This window comes from Barbus barbus (assembly GCF_936440315.1).
Source record: "Barbus barbus genome assembly, chromosome: 34".
NCBI classification, from domain to species: domain Eukaryota; kingdom Metazoa; phylum Chordata; class Actinopteri; order Cypriniformes; family Cyprinidae; genus Barbus; species Barbus barbus.
The window spans coordinates 10,031,687-10,049,470 of NC_136762.1; the positions used below are offsets into that span (position 1 = coordinate 10,031,687).

Below are 17,784 nucleotides of genomic sequence, written 5' to 3' on the forward strand. Positions count from 1 at the left end.
TGCATCATAATGAAAGCTGGGGTCAAACGAGGGGAACGATTCCTCAGGGGCGAAATCAAAACAAGGAGCCGCATGAAACTGGGACTCAGATTTCACTGCTGCACAATTCTATTGTGTGATACCACTCAGTGCTGCTATAATATTCATAATTACGGTAACACATTGAGAAGGGAGTACACTTTCTTCTTATGATATAATGTGATCAATGCTTGTTACAAACAAACAAGATTCTGAAATTACAGTGCACTGAGATCATGAAATATATGGGAAACATGGATCTAAATATTTATCTTCTACGTTGCTTCTCATGAATTAGCTGAACTTCAGTGTGGAGTTTGATACATACATACATACATGCCTGAAATTGCATGTATAAATTGCATTTGCTTACATGATACTGATTAGTAAATTAATGCACATTTGCATTATAGTTTCATATCTTTGGTTCATAATTTCATCATGTTTTAATGGTGCTCAGAAGTGTGATTAAATTAGTTTCTAACAAACTAATTTCAACAAACCCTCTGAAATGAAGTCAATCTCAGGTCAGGCTTAAGCTTCATTCTCTCCCTCTATTCCCCCCGGAGCAGACTCCAAAACTGAAATCACTCCAGGGAAACAGGGAATAAATGGTTATGATCCAGTTTTATGGAAAGCAAGGCAAAGAAATGTTCAATCAAAATCAGAGCCAGTAGAACAAAGAGCAAGACTACAGTAATAAATATTTGCCAAAACCTAATCAGAGTGCAGCAGAAAAGCAAACCTTATCTAAATCATTTTCCAGGTCAAGTACACTACTCGAGGGCAGCGAATGCTCAGCACCGGGGCTTTTTTTGTATAACTAAACAAATCAGGGGTATTTCTTTGCGGCGGCGGGGGGGGGGGGGCTCAAAATGTATGGAAAATATGCAAAAAAAATAAATTAAGTTAAATGAGTACGAGTTAAATTAAGGCCAACTGTTGGGGAAGTGGATCATGTAGATTCCTGGTGTTTCCGACGTTCTACCCCTGCTGTGTTACATGGCCTCAACCCCTTTTGTGTAGGGTTAACCCGTTAAATCCCACCAAAGTGGCTATTCAGTGGAGTGCCATCCACCCCAGGGGTTATTGTGACTGGCCTTTGTTAAGAACAATAGACGTAAAGAGGATAAGACACCAGTAGCACTTCCTAACTTCCCCCAAAGTCTTCTCACTTTCTCTACATTGGTAGGGCAAGTGCCTGGAGCGATTGATCTCCCCTTTTCCTGTTTAACGTTGAGGAACTTGTTTGTTTGATCCCAAGTGCACTGAAATTACATTAAATAGCCTGGCATTTTTCATACAAATGAAAACAGTGTCTTTTAAACTTTGCTCTTCTGTGGCTGCAGCTTGTATTTTAGTCAAAGTGTTTATTATAGAAAAACAGAAAGCAAAAAAAAGATAAAAGCTGCCTGTCTAGATGAAATGTATCATATTTAATAAACTCTGTACTTGCCAGAGCCACAAATGAATAAATACCATCAGTGCAACCTCATAACCAAATCAAAAATAAAGAGTCAAAATGCATCTTATACTGGTAGCATCAAATTATTTTTCCTTCATAATTTTGTAGCTATTTTTAGTGTCCGATTTTTTGTTTATTAAATCTGTGGGAAATAAAAAATAGTCTGTCATTAAATAACAGTTCTGTATCATAAAAAATGTTTATCATAAAATCACAGATTTAAAATAAGTTAAGTGCTTGGAATTATATGACAGTTTTAGCCTTCCCTTTAATTATGGGTCACTGGTTAGAAAATATATTCTTACTCTTGCCTCCCTCTAAGCAGGTGAACTGAGCTCAAGACTTTCCCACGATCCCTCAGTAAATCTCCCTTTGCTCTGCCCCTTTCCTCTGTCCCAGCCATCTGTCTATTTTTTAGAGTGCGTCTGGTGGAGCAAGTGTCAGCTGCTGGGACAAGTCCAGCATTCCAAAACAGATTTCACCATAACGCTAGAAATACAAATATTCTGATCCAAAAAAATAAAATGATTTACTAAAACATTGGAATACCGAATGACCTTTCTTTCTTTTTGTCCGTCTCTCATTAGAAAGAAACCCGTGGCATTCTGACAAGACCAAGAAAAGTGAATTTAAGAGGTAAGCATGTTTTTTATAGTCTCTGTGCTTATTTAAAACGATTCCCCATCAACAAGCATCAACATCTTCTAATATTATTTTTCTGACTAATTAAAATAGCACATAATACATCCAACAAGAGAAAAGAGCCAACGAGAATGTAACCAAAATTGTCAAGTATCCAACGGAACACAATAAAACAACATCTGCAACGTATCCAACAACATTTGACCTTCACACTCATCTTAAAGATTTTAATTTGGCTCTTTTGGAGTGAAATCGGACCCGTAAAAGCAATAGCCTAAATAACACCTCGCGTTAAAAAAAAAAAAATATTAATAAATAATAACACAGCTATATTACGCAGTCATGTGACATAGAGTCGCCTTTCTATCCTCCATCATTTTTCCTTTCTCTGGTGAGCAGCCCGTGCACGTATCATTAGAGCGTTAAAAGAAGCCGTGGGTCTCCTCCTGTGCTGCCTTTCCTCAGAACGTGTGACATTGGCTGGCTGAGAGCATGAGAACGGAGCCTTTTGAATAGCAGGATCCATACTTGGTTAGTAACCATGGAAGCAGATGCCTACTCTCTTTGCCCTCCTTACCTCCTTGCACCCTCAATGAAAAGAGGGCACGCCTCGCTTTCTTCTTCCTGACCGAACTTGCCTGGCCCTCAAAGGGAGCGATTGAGCAGGTCACTGGTCTAGACTTGTTTGCGTGGTCCACGGATCAGCCTTGAGGTAACCCTTGCTCCCCGTGCGTCGCACCAGCGCAGACTGCAGGGGGGGACATCGGAGATGTGAATTTGAAAAGGAGCTCCGTCCGATTTTGCCTTTGTGCCTTTTCCCTCATCAATCGGCTGAATATCGAACCCTCTGTCTGTGCATGTGTGAAACAGATAGCTTAGTAAGCATTTTTTCTAATCAAGCTCGCGTTGTGGGCCAACTCTCTCGTTTTTCTCTCTCGCACTTAGCCGCTCTCGAACCCTCCCTCTCTCTCTCTCTCTTTCCCTCTTTCTCCATTTTTCTCTCTCTTTCTCTTTTCCTCTTTCTGATTTCTCTTCCTCTTCTACGCTTCTCTGTTTTGATTATCTGGGACGTTTGGATAAGTATGTTGTGATACTTCTTATCAATGTCTTTTTTTTTTTCTTTTTTTTTATCTGTTATTGATTCTGAAGTGATTTCAGCTTTGTGTTACCTGTGGATTTTGCATTCTGCTATACAAATGTTTGCTTTTTCAGTTTCCACTGGAATGACTGCTACAGATGGACTTTTTAGACTATTTAAACAAAAAATTGGCAAATGCACTGCTTTTGTTTCCATTCCATCTTAAAACATGCTTGGATGGCAAATGGAAGAGTTTCTTTAAAAAAAAATTAAAACAAAAACAAATATTAAATGACATACTGATGTCTCACAAGGTGAGTATAATTATGTTCTCATATATTGCATATGGTATAACTGAATTTTTAAATAAGCTGATGTAAAGGATTAAATGGAAATAAAAAAAAAATCTTTTTTTTTTCTAGTGTTTAATGTATCTACCTGAAACATTTATGTTGCGTATCCTGGCATTAAAGCTGTGAGTCTTTGAACTTATCTGTGCCTCTCGGCACTTGGATGTGTTGCAATTATTGTTGGATTATTGGGCTTTCACTGTGTACATATTGTGATTACATATTTTGAGTACTGAATTTTGTCAAACATCACTGAATTAGTATTAGACTTCTTAAATACTAATGAATACAATGTGTTCTTAAATACATTGTTTTCATTAGGATTTTAGTCTGTGTCTGTTCAGAAAGGGAAAAAGACAACAAATAAAACTATTAAAATAATTTTAGTGATGCTAAATGTCATTCTTTAATTTGTGTTGAAATTATTTATATATAAAATTTTCACTATATATGAAAATTACATAGAAGTATGATATATAAATGCATCAATATAATATAATTTAAATGAAATAAATACCAAAAAGCATACTAAATAGCACAAAAAAGTTAAATATTTCTAAGAATATATGACAGCACAGTACATATTCTCTGGCAAGAAAAAGAATATGGCAAACATTAAAACTGAACGAAAATTATATTATATATTTTTATGGTGCAATATTATTAGACTGTATTTATGTTTTAATATTAAGACATTTGTTAACTAAACATTTCTGGCTATAATCAATTGTACGTGCTCAGTATTATCTAGTGTTTAAAAATATTTGAAAAAAAATATTATTAAATAGTAAAATATATAATCATTAATTTTTAAATGTAACTTCAAAAATATCCCATATGCAAGATGGGAAAAAGTATTTACTGAAATATATTCTAATACATAATATTTTCAAATGTTATTTAAAAGATTAATGCTAGCAAAGAAATGCTAGCAAGGATATTCTTGTGCTACTGTTTTTCTGATCCCATATATTTATTTACATAAATTACAATTTGTACCATTTATGGTCAATGCAGTTTCATAAAAATAATAGTTTTGTATCTTATCAGCCACTGTGAACATTTGTTCTTTGTCTGCTCAATTACGTTTCGGTGAAAGCACCAAACTGGGTGTTTAAGGGTGCTGAAGAGGGGATTTTTTGGAGAAATTTGATTGGACGGAGCCCCACGCAGTGTACCACACGTGCCATGTCAGTAGCTGGTGGTGAGGTCACAGAAAATGGAAGCTCAAGGTCTGAGTTGAGTCTGGAAATTACCCACTGTCTGATTCCATTTACTGCCTATTGTCTTAAAAATGCAGGCCTTAAAATGAACAAACATTAAAAAGTAATTGGAAAATTATTTCCAGTCTTTGCATTTTGAACAGCTGCTCAGAATGCAAAGCATTTGTTTTAATTATGGAGCTTTGGAATCTATGACTTTCACTCAATCATGTTCTCTTTTTTTCATATATAATTTACACAACTTTAATCCAAATTTGAACCATAGAACAAAATGGTGTTAGAAAGCCAAATTGTGGTGCTTGTTTTCATGGTGTAAATTTGTAGACTCATTTAGAAAGCTATTAGAAAATTACATTATTTCTATAAAAAATATAAACAGAGAGAGAAAGAGACATTTAGATACTGTGCCTTTCAAAATCATTTTAAGAAAATTTCTGAACAGCATTTAATTAATCTAAAATAGTGATTTATAATCAAATATCAAATGGAATTTAAAGAAAGAAACATAACTTTAAATAAAAATAATAATAATTTAAAGAGAGAAACTGCATTGCCAATGGAACAAACTCACAGAAAACCAACAGTCAACGTGACTCAGCCAATGACTTTCCCCATAATGCAATTTTATCACTTGCGGTATGCGTTAAACGGCCGTGTCCGAAAGTGTTATTTGTGATGTGCATCTTAGTGTTTTGACTTTGGGACAGCCGTTCAATAGGTTCTTTTGGCTCGCTCAAACGTGTGACTCACAATAGACAATGAAGCCAAGACCAGCTGTGATTTTCTGTTGAGCTCACTCTATGCATTATTTATAGTCATATCAGTAGATTAGGCAGAAAGCTTGACCCTACCGCATGACATTGTATCCAGCCCATTCATGTTCTGGTCACCGCTAACAAACGATAACCTCGTCTATCTGCCAATAATCTCACTGCTTTTCAGTCTTCGTAATACATTTTAATAGAGCTGAGTCTCGATCGCTCTGTCCATTTCACATTAATCTGTCTTTTTTCCTACTTCCACATGTAGGTTTTTATAGAATTTACCAAACTAAATCTGGCTCAATACATTCATTTTTGTGGATTGTACCTCAATCACCCTGTCGCTCTTAAAACAAACAAGAACCCCCTCAATATACGCAACACAAAAAGATCCCCTATGCATTACACAAGCTAACAAAACACCATTATCTGTTTAATTGCCTGAGAACTGTTAAATACCCTCTATTTACATGACAAGATGCAGCTAGTTGTGAAGTGTGACACAAACGAGTCAATACACAAAAGATGACGGTGGTCACCACCGCCCCTGCACCCCCCAAAGGCAGGAGTCCGACTCATGAATGACAGTGCTGCAACAAGCACCCTGAGCAAACACAAACACACACACACACACAAACCTAATTGCTTTTTAAACAGGTTAACAGAGCTTTAGCATCAATTCCAGCATTCAAAGACAGAAGCACACTTCACTGTACAGATGTTAAAGAAACAACCACAGAAGTGTCAGTGTGACAGTTACTATATGTGTGTGTGTGTGTGTGTGTGTGTGTTAAAAATGTAAAAATATATATATATATATTTAAATATAAAAATAGTTTATACATTTTAAACATGAAAAAATGTGGATACAAATTTTAGACTTTCACATATTTTTAGATAAGATACATTATATACAGTATAAATTTGTACAATTCATATATATATATATATATATATATATATACACAGAACATATGTAAAGTCCAGATGCACAGATTAACAATATTCTAGTTTTTAGAGTGTAAAAAATATGTATGCACATTTTATTTTATATTTATATTATATATGTTTTATATACTATACATTTTTGTGTAATTTATAAAAATATAAAAAATGTAAAACATTCCAAATAAAGTGCAGATGCACAAATATACAATATACAAATATAATATATTCTGCAAACATAAAATTATTTTTAAACATATTTGCTATAGTTCTATAAGGAGAATTTGGTTTGGTTATTTTGACACAGTGTGATAAAGTCTGAGATCATTAGAAAAAAAAATTCTACTCTGTATTTTTAATTTGATACAATTCAATTATATATTTCATTACAAATAATTTCATATTGGGATATTTATTACAAATATAATAGCAAATAAGATAAAAACTATTTGAGTAAAAAATTACCTAAAGCAAGACAAAATATTTGTTAGTGTAAACCAGATTTAAGACCTCATTCATGACTTAAGAATGTTTCACATGGTTGATTTTTTTTCACAGATTTGTCTATTTAATTAGTTATTTTTAAATGTTAAATATTTATTTTTCATTTCACATATCATATTATTTTTAAAATCCTGAAACTGAGAAAATGCTGGTATCACACTGCGCGAGAAAAAAAAAAAAGAAGCGTGAGGGAGAGAGATGGAGTTCATTCTGTGTTTTCTCCCTCTCTCTCTCCTTTCTCCTGCTGCCTTTTTGTGCCGTGCAGGAATGCGCTTGCTTTTCATTTCTTTCTTTGTGTCTTCCCCTCAGGCCCTAGCAGGCAGTGTCTTATGCCTCAGCAGGGTCATGGAAAACACAGAGACACATTCATGGCCACATCAAGTTTATGTGAGAATCTGGTCCTTCCTTGCCCCTCATTTCCATATGAATTGTTAATAAAATAGCAGTCCTGTGAGGGGGAGATCGCTCTACGAGGGGAAGTCAAGCAAAGCAACCTTGCTTTTAAAACGGCCTCATCCCTTCTGTTCTTTTGGTGCCAAAATGCTCCAAAACGAGCACTTGTCATCATTATTGAATGTTCAGCGTTTACCGCAGCCCAACCACCTGTGAACTTTTTTACAAAACACTAGTGGAAATTGTATATTTATATTAATAGCTCAATGTAAATAATGTGGATTTGAGAAATACCCATGTGACATTTCATGTTTTGTTATGTATAACAGTTACATCTGAAGTTTCTCACATAAAAGGCAACAATCTTTATTAGCTAACAATAAAATAAAATGGAGTTTGGGATCCACAAACAGATCCGCATTTTTAGGTTGGGAAAACAAGCTGTTCTCAAGCCAGTCACAGTTTGGGCCTTCTGGACAGGGAGCAGGATGCATCTTGATGGGCTGGCCAGTTGATTGACTATTCTTTGGGTTCAACACACGTGTCCAGTGACCCCGCCACACTTTCCCATGCCCTCCGATACCCCGTCTATTCTAACAGACATCCCTAATTCCCCCCATCAGCCTCGGCCATCACACTTGACAGCAGCCGTGTGCACGGCTTCCCTCTGTGATGTCGTAGAGGTTTGCTGTCCAATTATTAGAGGGCGAGGAAGGGTCAGGATGGGATGACGGGTGGTGATTGGACCAAATCAACCTGCTTCGGCTGTTCTTTATACAGGACATCTGCATCAATGATGTTTCACTAAATGTTTTGTGACAAGGAGCAAAAGTAACTTAAATAAAATCTTAAAGCGCAACATTTCTACGTGAGGCTGCTTAAATAAAATTGTAATATTTCCATACATTTCCATTATATTAAGGTTATATATTAACGTGTATTCATGTATACACATTTATTTAATCATTAAAAAAAAAAATTATATATATATATTTCAAATATATATATATGTCTATACACACACACACACACATATATATATATATATATATATATATATATATATATATATATATATATATATATATAAGCAACAGTAAAGACATTTTATATGCATGCATAAGATATGTGTGTATATACATATATGTACATACACACACACACACACACACACAACAAAACAAAATTATTATTATAAAAAAAAATTACATTTATAATAGAAGTAAAAATAATAAAAACTAATATCAATATTTCAAAATAATTATTTAAAATATTATTTATTATTCAGAAACATAAAATATAATCATATTTAATATGAATTAATAAAATAATTAATATAATTTGATTAATTATAAAATGTAAAATGACAAAATAATTAAACATTTTCGTTGACTACAAGATTTAGATTTTTGTTATTACAAGTTTATAAAATATTGCCAACACCAATCTTTATACTACTTAATGCGTACATTAGTTGTAAAAAAAAAATAAAAAATACTGGAGTATGTTTTAAAAGAAATACTATTTAAAAAAAATACTATAAATATACTAAATGAAAATACTAATCCACTGTATTACTTGACAATTCTTTGTAATTATTTGGGAAATTTACAAGCAATTTCTGAGTGGCAATTGTTTCAAAGAAAATTATACACCACAATTTTATATAGTGCTCAGGCCCTAGAATACTTCTATTTAGTGTTTTTTTTTTTTTTTTTTTTTAATCATTGAATATTCTGTATATAATTTAATAATATATACATATGAGATTCTATAAAAATCTTTGACGTCTTCTTTAAATCCTATAAATCTTCATTTCACAGGATGTCAAATCTCATAATCTCCCTCTTAATAACTCGTGTTATCATCTCTATCGTGCATCTGAATGAAGGGCTCTTCTGCTCAATCCTGCTTTGTGGTTCTGTACATCTGTTATTCATACAGCGCTCTTCTCATGATTAAGTCATCTCTTTGTGGACATGGATGTCCTCACTCTTCAGTGTTTTTGGACTTGCGGACAGATCATGCTGTGAATCGAGGGTATGTCTGCCAGCTTGATACACACAGAAGGAGAGCATGACATCAGGTCTTTGTCATTTGGAAGATCTATTCAAGGATTACAGTGGAGAATGAGCCCCTGCCTGGAGGAGGCTTATTTTACTGAAACCCTGGCTGTTTTTTCTCCAAGTACTTCTGGAAGTACGTAGCTTGGGAGAGTACTATAGTTGACATGACGTATACCTCCTATTTCAAATCTGAGTCTTTTAACCCTTGGGTGCCACTTCAAAATACACAAGAGGCTGTGTGGCTGCATAATAATATCACATGAGCTCCCTCAAAAGTGATAAAAAATGACAAACACTGATACTATAAACTGTTTCTGGGAAGTTAAGATTAAAAAAAATTAAAGTCTTCATTTTAGGTCCAGGATCTAAATTCAGTTCAAATAAGCTAAATTCTTGGCTATCAAACAAATGAAGTAGACTAGATTATGTATTACTTTCATAAGCATTCACACATTGATTTACTCCTTTTATTTGTTTTGTCATGAAAACATCCATAGTTCTGTAGATGTCATATTAACAAGAATTTATTTTTCACGGCAGTATTGAAGAAATAAATGGTTGTTTTGGCTGGCAGAATATCGTGCATCAAATCACCTTAAACCACTTATTTAAAAAAAAATTAAAAGAGAGAAAATAAAAACTGTTTTGTTTTTCTTCACTGCAAAACAGACTCTAATGGTGACAAGTCTGACATTACTTGCTGTTTGCTGAACCCGAGTACAAACTCTCTCGCTGTCTCTGCAGCACAGCACAAGACATTTCCTGTGGATATCAGTGAGCCATTCCACACACATACGGCTTCTTTTGTCATGTCATTTTCCCAAACAAGTGTCCTGTGAGTTTTTTTTTCCAATTTGCATTTTGGAAATTGTATACTTCCTTTGTATTCATCACAGGTGTTTGTACAGCTTACTTTTAAAGGAGATGATACATAAGCAGAAGCATGTTCAGACAATTCCAAGTAAAAAGTCATGTTTCACTTTGACTGGGATATCAGCCAGAAAGATATATGAAAAATAAATGAACATGCCAGGAATTGATTTTGATGTTTAAACATTTAAGTAATAACTTTTCTATGGCATGTAAAAAACATTTTATTGTATTTATTACTGATTTAAAATTTTCCAAGCAAAGCATCAGGATTTCCTTATATTACAAATTAACCTACAAAGCAAATAACAGATTGATAATTTACAATTATAAATATATATTATTTATTATATATTATCCCTGCATTTACTCAGCAACAACCAAAGATAATATATCTGACACTGATTTCCACTGTCAGTTGTGTACAATACAATACAAAACTTATATGCATTATATTGAGATCTCTGCTGCCAAATTTCAATCACAATCCAAAATATGCCACCTTCTTGATCCTTGTTTGATGTTGTAAGGCAAATTGCCTTTAAACCAACTGCAATGCACCAAGTATGAATGTTTTTTTTTAACGAGATTTGAAAGCCAATTCAGAGAGGATGATATGAAGTGCAAAACTATTTAAATTTTGATCTTTTCTTCACACAAAATTATAACGTGGTTTTAGAAGACGTAGAAAGCAGTGCATAAAATGGGACTTATTGTCTTATATTAACTTATTTTGAAAAAAGTTTTTTAAATTGTTCTTTATGTCAAAATATTGCACATATAATACAGCTTAAATGTAATTTGTTATGCAGTGGTTTGTGATAACGGTGGGGTTATGAGCTCAAACATATTGATACTGTATAATAATCCAATATAAATTATACTTTTATAATATAATATAAATTTGAATAGCATAATTTATGGTGGCCGAGAGAGCTCAATGCGCTGCAAGTTCAGAAAACACATGCAAATATAAAAAGCACCAGCAAATCAAGAAACATCTTCATCAGTTTGACAGCAGGTGGTGCAAATGCTCACAACACAAACAAATAAAGAAACACTGCAAATGCTCACAATACAACCAAATAAATTTTATTTGCAGTGCATTTCTTTGTTTGGTTGTGTTGTGAGCATTTGCAGCGTGTGTGTTGTCAAATTGTCGAAAGTTGCTTTCTTAATTTGCAGGTGTTTTTTCTATTTGCAGCGCGTTGAGCTCTCTCGGTCACCGTAATAATTCTATTAAACATTCTAAAAAAACATTGCAGACGAAGTTATTTACATGTAATATTAGTCGATTGTGAAGGCTTTCTTTGTGTGAAATCCTTCAATCTCAGGTGAAAATGTCACAAGAGCGACATTTTGGTGGTGGACGGTCAAAGTCACTACAGCAAAGTAGACAGCCTTCAAACAAACAATGCTCTCTCACCTGCCAAATACAGCTCTACTCTTGCATTCAAAGTAAAAGTCCCTGAATACTAAGTTACTGAAATGCCTACAAAATGAGCTATAAACTATAAGAAATCTCACTTATTTCCCAAACATTTAGCGTGTTTAATTTTTTCCTCATTAAATGGCTCCCAGAAGGCTGTTGGAATACCTACTAATACATTCAACAGCATAACGTGTGAACATGATTCAAGAAATTCCACATTCACCAGAGGAATTTGAACAAGATGGATCTAATCTGTCTTAATCCTCTGTGAACTCCAATTAGTTTTCTTGATCTACACTTGACCTGCTACTCCCATGCATGGCACCGCAGACCAAGAATCTTAACTTGGCTAATTGGGCCATCTTGCCGACTCGATGAATGTAGGTCTTCAAACAGCATTCCCAGCAGGGTGGTTTAGTGAACTCACCAAAAGTCTGAATAGGAAAACAGCTTTTCCACACTCACAGGAATGTCAATCATCATCTGCGTAATGTAATATATCTGATTAATGGTTAATAACTTCAAAACTGTTTCAACCGAAGCACTGGATGTACTGAAGAGTTAGTGAGAGTACAACAAATATAATTTAATTTACTTTTTCTTTTTTTTTCCTCATTCAAATAAAACTTTAAACTGGATGACTAAGCAGACTACACAAATAAACAGCATACAGGTCTCATGCAGCGATGAACAGCACACACAGGTAAATATTGAAAGCTATTACCAGAAAGTCCTTGAAAGTGACGGAGCCTGCTGGTTAGTGTTTGCTCTCGCCAAAGAGAAACTGGACTAGACACATGTACAGCTAAACACATACTTAATACGCTTATAAAAACCAGATATTATTTAGCTTATGAAATCTACTAAAGAAATATAATACTGAGATTTTATTTAATAATAATAATACACAATATTCATATAAATATTAAATACATCATATAAATAGTATAACATTATCTCTTTTATTAAGAGATTACATACATATGAAACACTGATAGAATCTGTATACACAAAAAACTAAGAAAGAAATTATAATACGGAACCAGGAACTGCTGAAAGTAAATTTTGCCTTTTGTTTTCACTTGATTCCAAGTAAAAGACTGAAAATCCAGACTAGGCCATGAACTTGTCCGGAACTCAAGCACAAAGCTTGGCTTTTTGCCTCGGTTCTCAGTTTCAGCTGATAAGGCACACAGAGCTTGTTTGAAAAGTCAACACAGAGAGAAAAAAAACTATTATTAAGGGAAGAATTGGAGATATTTAGAAGTCCATGTCCATTCCCATGTGTGCACATGCACATAATGGCACAAATGCACTTTACGCTCTCTAAATGTCAAAATTGTGTAGACAAAGAAGGCAGAACACACTTACCATGCTTTTAGCCTCTGAGTATCATAAAGAAAGTAAAGCATCCTCCTTTATCACAGTCTATTCCATTTAAGGTTTTGAAATAACTGCTGTCTAGGCCACGCAGAAACTTGGAGCTAAAGAAGTGAAACGACCTTCCCCCTTCCTGCGAACGATCTATTACCCCCCTCCCCACCCGACACCCCCTACCTCATCCATGAGTGGAATCGCTTTAAGTGCCTGTCAGGCAGAAAACCGGCTTCAGCATTGTGCAGCTGTAACGTTTCCCTGCCCCGTTCTCCAATGAGATCGGCCCATCCTTCACCACATGACCCACACACACACACTTACACACACAAAAAAAGAGGCTAGAAAGTGAAGAGCCGAAAAAGATACAGCAAATGCGGGGGGAGCATAATCCTGTCTGCAGGTTTGTGTACCTGAGGAGCAGGTTTAAGTTTCTAGTGCTTTTCTGACAGTTTATGGAGCACCAGGAGAGAGTGAGTGGGAGGGGGAGGAAACTGCGCATAATCCCTTCGCTGCAGAAACTTCCTCCCTCTCGCTCTCTCATAGGAGCTGCTGGCCCTTGTCTGGGCACTGGAATGCAAAGGCCATGCTTCAAGAGGCCCAGTCAGACAAGCCCAAGTCAGTCACTCCTCTGTGACCTTAAGCTTAACACTAACACGTGTGCATGGATGTGCGTTTAACCAAATTAGAGCTCCATTATCTCTTTTACACTTTTTAAGATTAGTTAAAAGCAAAAACTGGTAATAGTCAGGGTTGGGGGGTAACTAACTAAAAGTAGAAGGAGACAGGTGGGAGGTGCCTAAATTATATAATATGCTTGTTAATAATAATAATTTAACGTCACTGTTTCATTGTGGCATTGCCTAGTGGTATATACACTTTCATTTAAAAGTTTGAGAGCAGTCTTTTTTTTTTATTTTTGAAAGTTAAAGCAAAAATACAGAGAAAAACAGCAATACTGTGAAATGATTACAATTTAAGATGTGTTTTCTATTTCTATAGCCATTACTCCAGTCTACATGACCCTTCAGAAATCATTCTAATATGCTGATTTGCTGCTCTAGAAATATTTCTTATTATTATTATTAGTGCTGAAAATAGTTATTCAACTTAATATTTTGTAGAAACGGTAAAATTATTTTAGGATATTTTTATTAATAGAAAATAAAAAAAAACATAAAAAAAATAAATCCTTTGTATCAATGCAAATGTCTTTACTGTCACATATGAGTATAATTTTCTTAAAAAAAAAAAAAAAGGTTTTGGATGTCAAACGAGACAAGGATCATTTTCCATGTCCAACTGCAGCAGTGAAAATAAGTTACCGTGCCTCGAGGTAGGCTGTGAACCCAGGCAGAGTTTTCCGTCTGGTTTCACGGCCTCTCAGTGAACAGAACATCACTGTTTCACCATAAACACTTCTCACACATAAAAACTTCATGCTCATATGATCAGGATACGTTTCCTCTGGCCTTTGCCTTCCTCACAGTGTCTTAAGGCAATCACAAGACACAAATATCCCTCTGAGCCAGCCTCTCACGAAAGCAATACTATTTCCAGCAAGGCCGCTTGAACTAACACTTTCACTTAGAGTCAAAGCTCGAGATATTTAGAACTCAAGTGGGCTTTAGAGCGTTATCAACTGCTCATGTCTGCTCCAGACCACACATTTGCTCCTGCGCTGCTTAGAACCTAAATTAGAATCAAACTTGTCTTCGCTGTGCCCTTTTCGAGAATTATTCTTGAGACTAATCAGACCCTGGGAATCTAGAACACAGTGCTGAGGGCCTAGAATAGGGTCTATTGGACGTCCATTTGGACTCAAGCCAAACCTGGCACATATGACAAGTGAAGTAAGTGTTTGCTCCACCCATGAGGTCCTTATGAAAAAAGTGCTTTTCAGTATGACACAGAACCGCCTAACCTCATGTCTGACAAGATTTTCAAATATTATAAATGAATAAGAAGTCAAAGAGCTAATAGTTATTTACTAGTAAACAGTAAATAAACACCTTACTAGCAGCTGGATTTGTTCAGCTGTGCACCAAGTGACCCTTTGTTACACTCCGCCCCCTTGGTTATTGTTGCTCACTCAGACAAGCTTTACAGAAAGTCCCATAGGAAAGAATCGGATCTCTTATCTGCTGCCTTTCTTTAAAGCAAACACTAGATTACTAACTATGACTAAAAATTAAAAAAAAAGTCTGTTCTATCTCTTTTCTTAATTTATATAATTCTATTTCTGTCAAAATTTCTAATCTATGTAAATGATGCTAAGTCTTTTTGGTACAAAGAGTCATATAAAGCATTTCACTGCAAACACGGTGAAAAGTCTCATTTGAAAGCAATTACAATAACATTAGTGAACAGTTCTTTTTCAGCATACCCCATATTCATACTTTTTTGGATTATTTCTGTAAACGCTCGTTTAAAATTCTACCCAAACACACCAGACTTCCAGTCTTAGACATGAAAGAGTAAAAAACTTAACAGAATCAACGGGGAATTGCAATTTTCTTAGCCTGTGTATGCTCAGTCTTGAGATGTTTATATAAGGAAGTGCTGAAATATAAATCTTTGAGTGCTCTACCCTCAAACTGACATAGTAACGCTTGCATGTAACTCTATAGGATGATGAATTTGGTCCACACCCACCAGGTGCGCATTGAAAGTCAATATCATGAAATAAAGATTTTTTTTGTACAGTAAGATTAATACCACATTGACTCTTGAGATTTGTCCTACTGTACACCAATTTGCAATCAGCTGGCCTTGGCTTTTTGTCCGTTTTTATGATGGTCTTCCATTTGCATACGCTCTATGGCAGTGGGGTAATATTTCATCAGGTGCAGTTCACATCATAACATTTGCAGCCTGCTCACTGTTACATAAATCAAAGGCATAGGTAAAAGGTATGCAAAATTCAGATGACAAATTGTTCCTTCAGTCTTTTAGTTGTCCTATTTTCAAATTAAAACTATGGAAAATTTTTCACTTAGTCTTAAGTAAAGTTCGCTTAGTCATCGGAAAGTTAAAAATACTTCTCAATGACCCTTATTTCTAATGTTAGTAAGTCAAATAGTCAATAGAATAAATGCATATAAATTTGAAAATAAAATATTAGTGAGCACTGACTGACTGACTGACTCATTACTGCCTATTGAGAGTCTATAATAAAACTGTTGTGTTCTTCAAATGGTCACATTATACCAGCGTACAAAGACTATACAACTAAACAAAGGTAGTTAGGGCACAACACATTTATGAGCATCTCAACAATAACATCTCATTGGCTGGCAGACCTACCAGATTGTGAAGGCAGTAAATTTGATTGGATGGTTTTGTGACAGTAAACAGTATGTCTGTGTGAGAGAATGAATTGTGGGTTAATTGGGAGGTGCAGTTTTGCGATAAAGTCCTTGACCATCAAAAAAATTCACTAAGGGAACAGGAAAACCCCTGTTTTTCCACTCTCCAGCTTGGCTTACAAACTTGGGATTTCCCTTATTAACCAACTCTTGCCTTGATATGAAATGGAATATGTTGAACTACTACTATCAAGCCAGTGACCAAACTGCAAGCGATCAAATGGGAATAATGAAATCCTTCAAACCAAACACTATTGTTGTTTCTCCTCCGTTTCTCCTTCATCTGTTTTTTTTTTTTTTTTTTTGCTTGAGATCAAAGGCGAGGGTTTTAGCATTCCTCTGAATAAGCTTTTAGCTTAACAACACAGGACAATTTAGATCTCTCGCTGGCCAAGACAAAAGCTTCATGGATCTGTTAGCTGATATTCTAGTGCCTATTGTTACCCTTGAACCTGATAAATTTGACAGGGCCCAAGAGAATGGACATTGTGATTCCACAAAGCTCTCCCTCAATAACCGCGGGGCTAATCTCCTCGCCTGATACCGTAATAATAACCTTTTAATTAAAACAGAAAGCGACATTGTACAAGGACTAAGCTGCCCCATGCTAGGAAGTATAATGAGAATCAATATGTATACTCACAGACTATACGAAAGGATGTTTGAGGAAAAAAAGAGGCCTGTGTGAAGTGAACAATGTCACAAAAGGCAGATAGTGAGGAACAAAAATATTTGGTTATCAAAGGATCCAAAAAGATCAAAGGTAAATCAATGCGTCAAAGTTTTTATTAGTGTGAAACCTTTGTAATGATATTTATAAGCACAGACTTATCAAGGAAGACGGTGGGTTTATAACATCGTCATTACAAATTTGTGTTCCTTTTCTTTAACTAATCAGTTGCCTTTACAAAAAACTGGAAGGATTTAAAGAGAGCACAAAATTCCTATTAAAATACAATAAAATGCAGTGAATTCCTGATAGATTCCTTTCTACATTTGTGTCATGTTTGGGTAACATTTTACGTTTCTTTTATTAAAATTACAACTACATTTGTTTTTACATGAAATATAATGGAAATAGCTTCGAAAGCACTTATTAATTTTAATTTCACTATATATAGTATTAGTGTGTATGTGTGTGTGTGTGTGTTACACATAGTTGTTAAAGATTAATATATAGTGTAACATAAGTATTGCCCATTGTTAGTTAATGTTAGTTAATTTATTGTGGACATTATTGAGAAGTGTATCTTGTTTCATACATCATCAGACTCCTCAAGTTAAATGGGTCACAA

The 17,784-nt window shown here is 34.8% G+C and overlaps 1 long non-coding RNA gene across 1 annotated transcript in view; it reads right to left on the reverse strand.

Annotated features, from left to right (window-relative positions):
- Window positions 1-13,332, reverse strand: part of LOC306854622 — a 36,412-nt gene extending 23,080 nt beyond the window's left edge. The window contains exon 1 of the long non-coding RNA XR_013782859.1: window positions 13,119-13,332. This is a non-coding gene — a long non-coding RNA (uncharacterized lncRNA). The remainder of the gene's footprint in view (window positions 1-13,118) is intronic.
- Between the last annotated feature and the right edge of the window lie 4,452 nt (window positions 13,333-17,784).